Source organism: Marmota marmota, unplaced genomic scaffold, assembly GCF_001458135.2.
Source record: "Marmota marmota marmota unplaced genomic scaffold, marMar, whole genome shotgun sequence".
NCBI classification, from domain to species: Eukaryota; Metazoa; Chordata; class Mammalia; order Rodentia; family Sciuridae; genus Marmota; species Marmota marmota.
Genome location: NW_026000108.1, coordinates 506,370 through 512,061, shown reverse-complemented (window position 1 = coordinate 512,061; position 5,692 = coordinate 506,370). Strand labels below are relative to the sequence as shown.

Genomic DNA, 5,692 nt, shown 5'->3' with positions numbered 1-5,692 from the left:
CGGAGTGCACCGGGCGCGCTGCGGGTCGGCGTGCGGGCGCTGGACGCTGACCTGCTGGGGTGTGGGGCTGGGCGGGGCTCCCTGCTCTGAACGTGGCAGGTGCGCTGTACGCCGCAGACCTACAGGGCCCCTGCCTTCGGTCTCACCGACCTGAAACAGCCGGGCTGACCCCACAGCTCCTCTGCTTGTCGACCTGTGCGAGACCCACCCTAGAACCGTGAGCAGTGACCGAGAAGTTCACGCCCTCTAGGGTCTTCACTGTAGTGGGAGGGGCAGCAAGAGGGAAAAGGAAGTGTAGTGTCTTTAGGAGACTGAGTGGCACGCTGAGTGGATTTCCGCATGGGGCTGGGGCAAGGCAAGGACTGAAGGAAAGGAGCTCAGCTGGAGTCTGGGGTGGTGAGGTGCGCGGCCGGGAGTCCCGCGCATCCTGGGTCCGGAGGGGTCGCTGGAGCTCCTCTGTAACTGCAGGCGTTAAGGTTAGGGCTGGGATTAGAGCGTAGGGAGCAGGAGTCAGGTGGTCTGGGGGTGTGGGAGCACACGGGGCAGAGCTGGGCGTGGGTCAGCAGTGCCCCTGTGGGTGACCAGTAGACGTGGGCATTGAGTCCTGTGAAGCTCCTTAGCTTGTAACACCTGGAAATGGTTGGTCAAAGGAGTGACCACTGAGGTGACTATATGAAATGGAGTCCTGGAGTCCTGGAGGAGCCCACCGGAAAGACCCAGCTGGAGCAGCCCAGGGCAGAGCCACCGCCTGTGGGCGGGTCTGCCTTGAGTTAGCTGCTGGGGGTGTTTGAGAAGGCCCATGGGGCTTTCAGAGGCCTTGGCAGCAGTATGGATGCATCATAGTGTGGAAACTGGATCATGGCAGGTTCGAAAAGTGCATTTTCGAAAAAGACACATTTTAAGGCCTTTTGCTGTAAAGGAAAGCAACAAAATGGGGCTCTGTCCAGGGGAGGTGAGGGGCAAACAGGACTGCTTTCTTTCTGGGTGGGAACTCTGGTGGCCTTGTGGTGCTGCGGGGTCAGCTGACTAGAAGGACAAATTGGCCATACTGCAGAAAAGGGAAGGCTGCATAGACGTGGGACCTGGGCCCAGGTGTGGCAGCCGGCCTCTGAGAAGCAGGAGGCCCTTTGCTGTCATGGGGGGCAGGGTCCTGATGCAGGGGTGTGGAAGTGGGGGAGGGAGGCAGAGCCTTGGTGTTGGGGGCAGCATAGAGGTACAAATGAGCAGGCCAAGAGCAGTCCTGGGCTGAGGACAGAGTTACCCCAGGAAGTTTTCTAACTTGATGGATAGATGGCCCCCATGACTTTCTGTCTGTCGGCTACAGGTGAAACTGTGTGGAGAATTCATTCCAGGCCCAAGGTCCCTTCGTCCAACACCTGGGCTGCCAGCTGCTCTTCCAGGTGAGCTCATCTCACCAGCAGCACCAAGGCCACTCTACTCTGAGCCCAGCTCTGGTGTATAGCCATCCACTTTTCCACCAGGAGATCTTCACAGCGTGACAACTCCAGGTCATCCTTAGAGACTATGCCCTCATCCCACCCCTGCCAACGCTGAGGACAGGACCTGGGGCCTTCCTACCATCTTTCTCTGTGCCTACACCAGCCTTCTGCTGACCTACCAGAGCCCGTCAGAATCAGGCCGTGTGACCCTTAACTCCACCCTGATTCAACCCCCTGGGGTAGTGAGTAGCTTCCCTCTTCTGTCCTTTGCTCTGTATCTGTTTTCAACATGATATAGAGACTCTCATAAAAAATTATTCAGGGCATCCCTCCTCTGCTCAGAACCCTCCAGGGCTTCACTCAGCAGAAGCCTGAGGGTGGGGAACCCCAAAGGAGGATGGGAAGCTGTGTGGTCTTGGTGGTGAGTTCACAGGGTGACACACAGCCCAGCCCACACAGTAAATGTGTGTAAAGATGGACCCTAAAATCATGGCTCCAGGTCAGACTGTGGGGAGGGGAGGTCCTCCTCCCTGTGGATGAGGGGTCCTCATTCCTGTCTGTGACCAGCCTTCCAGAGGTGCTGGCCTGCCCTCCTGTGATCAAGTCTCATTCTGAGGAACCATTCCAGTTACCCACAAGCCCTCGATGAGGCCTCTGGCTCTACAGAGCAGGAGGAATCGAGTTCTTTCTTGATCCCACGCTTCTCTGCACGTTCTCTCTCAAACCCATCAGTTTTTCTCCCCCATCCCCAGGACCCTACTCAACAAGTGCCCTGGTCCAGATCACCAGGACTTCCCAGGGCTAACTCCACCTCCATGACCCCTACATTTGACTGTGTCCTGCTCTCCTGGAAAAACCCTAGTTCCTGACCCCAGGCCATCCTGAGATGAGCAATCAAAAAGCTGATCCCTAGGCGCCTGGGTCCAAGTATGCCAGCTCTATCACGCTACTCACTGGCTGCCCTGCCTTGTGCACCACCCCTGTCCCTGGAACTCTATTCCTCCATGCTCCTGGACGTGATCCCACACTGCGCCTCCCTCCCCCCAGATGTCTTCTTACCACCAGCCCCCTCACCCCCCAGCTCATCTGCTGACAAAATCCCCAGTGTCAATACCCTATTGTCAAGACCCAGAACCAGGACACGAGTGTGTCAGTGCTGAGTGGAAGGGAGCTTGGTGGCATCCAGCCAGTGACATAGGAGTCTAACTGTTAGCCCAGCTGTCTCCAGGGAAGAGTGTACCCCATGACACACCAGAAAAACTGCAAGCAGAGCAAGACTGTAAACTGCAGCATGGTTTACCGTTCATTTGGTGCTGGGGATTGAACCAGGGCATGCCACCTCTGAGCTTCATCCCCAGCCCTTTTTATTTTTTTGAGACAAGGTCTTGTTAAATTGCTGAGGCTGACCTTGAACTCGAATCCTCCTGCCTCAGCCTCCTGAATTGCTGGGATTACAGGTGTGTGATCACTGCATCCAACCTGTGGCAAAATTTATAGTAGGAAAAAAAGACAGAAAACTATCTACGTGGCTATCTACATGGGATTAATTGGAAAATGATCAAACCTGCACACCTTGGGCACCTACAGCTGTAAAAAGAAGGAGTGAAAGATGCAGCCGTACTGTTAGAGTGACCTCCAAAGCACACCATTCAGAGGTGTGAGATGGACCCAGGTGTGCAGCAGCTGCACCTGCCTGAGAGCTAGTGAATATGCCATGCAATTGCCCATGTCAGAATCCTGTGGATTTGGGGACGATTGTGACAGGAGTGGGAATTTTTGGATCTGCCCCAACCCCCTCATGAAATATAGAATAACAAAGCAGAACTCTGGTGGGCAGCAGTGATGACAGGGAGGACATTCTCACAGGCAGTGGGCAGAGCTCTTGTCCTCCTCCCTGTGGCTGCAGCCCTGGTGCCATCAGCCTCTCACCATGGCAAATAAAACAGTGGACAAAACAGATCAAACAGCAGGTCTGCTCTCAGAGACAGCTTTAGGACCCTGGACATCAGCAACCAGGCCTATAACCCTGAGAAACAGCGAGGAAAAGCCTTACGGAAGCCCAGCTGTGTCCCATAGGACAGGGCCTGGGAGAGGGAGATCTGTCCTGGTGGAGCTCTGAAGATGCACAGAGGGTCCCAAGCCTTAGCCCAGCACTGTGCAGACACATGAAGACTGCCTGGGTTGGGAAGGAAGGCCTGAAAGGAGGAGCGTGCCAGGCAGGAGTCCCGTGTTCCCACTGGCCCAGGGTATCCCCACAGCCCACGGTGCCCACTAGGCTTCCAGCAGTGGGCAGGAAGCTGAAGGGCCGCTCTGTGCAGCCCAGCAGGGTGGGAAGGATGGAGGAATTTCCTGTCATTTACTCTGTTTAGCACACAAGTATTTGGGATGCTGACAGTGAACATATAGCTGAGAGCTGTCATTCACACAAGAGAATGTGACCTGCAAAAGGAGCTGTCCCTGAGAGCAGACCTGGAGCAGTGGTGGCAGAATGAGAAGCACAGCAGAGCCGTGGCTGACCCATGTTCCGGTGTGAGAGTGGAAAGTCCAGTGGTCCATTTTTAGAATACAGTATTTAGCTTTAATTGGTAAGATCTGATGGTAGCCATTTTAACTATACCCACTCCCTTGGCCAATCATGTAGACTGTAACCCTGAGCTCCTCCTAGCAGGGCAAGAGGCAGTGATATGTTCAGGATAAATGCAGGTGGACTGCCCTGCCAAGGTGGGCTTGCTAGCCAGGTTAGGTAGCAGCCCTTCTGCAGAAGTAAAGTCTGCCTTGCCCACCCACTTCTGAGCACATGTTTGATTCCTTGTGGCACCCCAGTATTTCTGCATGTTTTGGTGCCTGGCATAGGGCTCCATATACTGCCTAAGGGGTCATGGGAACTACCTCCTTAGAGGAGACATGTCCTGCTGCCTTATTGTTGTGGCCTTGGAGTGGAGGAGAAAACTACAATCCTCAAGGCTGACAATAAGCCCAAAATGGAAAGTGGACCAGCAATGCTGGGAAGGGCCCAAGCAAGCACCCCACAACCAGGTGACTCTCTGCATGGACCAAGGAGGAAATCTGTTCTTGAGAAAAAGTACCTCTTTGGTGGTTGGGACATCCCGGAGGTTGTGTGAGTGTGACTGAGACACGAATGCAAAAATCCCCAAAAGGGGGATGGAGCCTCTACGTAGAAACACAAGACTATACCCAGGAAAGTGGAATGAGGGGTGCAGGAAGTCTCCAGTAAGTGGTGGTTGACCACACAGGGGGAACCTACAAAAAATGGGGAATAAAAATACTAGGTTTGGGGACATAGAAGAATAATGAAAAGATCCCATCTTCTTTTCCTTTGAAGAAGAGCAAGCACGGAAAATAAACAGTAGCGATTGTGGGATTAACCTGTCCCCTGGGGATGAGTGGCCACCGGATCCTTTGATTTCAGTGTTCACCACGGCTGCACAGCCCTTTTCATGTCTGGGTAATACTGTAAAAAATCTGCGCCAGGGTCTATTTTAATGTCTAAAAGCTGAAGTCTGATAGTTCTTTTGCCTCCTACTTGTAGGGATTTAATATCTGGTAAAGAGGCACCAAGTCTTTGCTTCCTGTCTGTTTGATGGATGTTTGTGCATACCTGCAACCTGTATGTCCTGTCTGTATACATGCTTGTGTATATCATGTACATAGCGTCAACATTGGCTTACAGGTAAATGAGTATTTGAATCCATTTTGGATTCAAATGCCTTTCAGTTCACTTAAAAAAAAAAAAACTAACAAAAAGGATAAATCTGAATTGGTAAGAGTAAAGATACCTCTGAAACTACTACTACTCACACGTTCTAGGTAGCCAGCCAATCAGACTGTTGGTTTTTGTTTTAAGTGCAATGTGCATTGCTTCTGAAGGTTTTTTTTTTTTTTTTTTTTTAGTTGTGTATGGACTCAATGCCTTTATTTGTTTTTATGTGGTGCTAGGATCAAACCCAGTGCCTCACACTTGTGAGGCAAGTGCTCTACCACTGAGCCACAACTCTAACCCCTTCTGAGTGTTTTTCTTTGGCAGAAATACTGACTTAAAATGCTAACTAGACTTGTTTGATACCTTGGTTTTCATGAGTAGCCTAAGTAAGAAATGTATACATTAGTTTTAACATAAATGGGATTAATCTTTATAAATGTGTTTGTTAGAGGAGACATCTGATTAATTTGCAAAGTTAAAATACTAAAACATCAACTAAGTATTTGCAAGTATTCTTGGCTTCTTGAATTCC

The 5,692-nt window shown here is 51.6% G+C and overlaps 1 long non-coding RNA gene across 1 annotated transcript; it reads left to right on the top strand.

Moving 5' to 3' along the window:
* The first annotated feature begins 6 nt into the window (after window positions 1–6).
* On the top strand, window positions 7–5,179 carry LOC125610881. Its single transcript, XR_007340930.1, has 2 exons — window positions 7–217; window positions 1,325–5,179. It is a non-coding gene; the product is annotated as an uncharacterized LOC125610881 (long non-coding RNA).
* The last annotated feature ends 513 nt before the right edge of the window (window positions 5,180–5,692 follow it).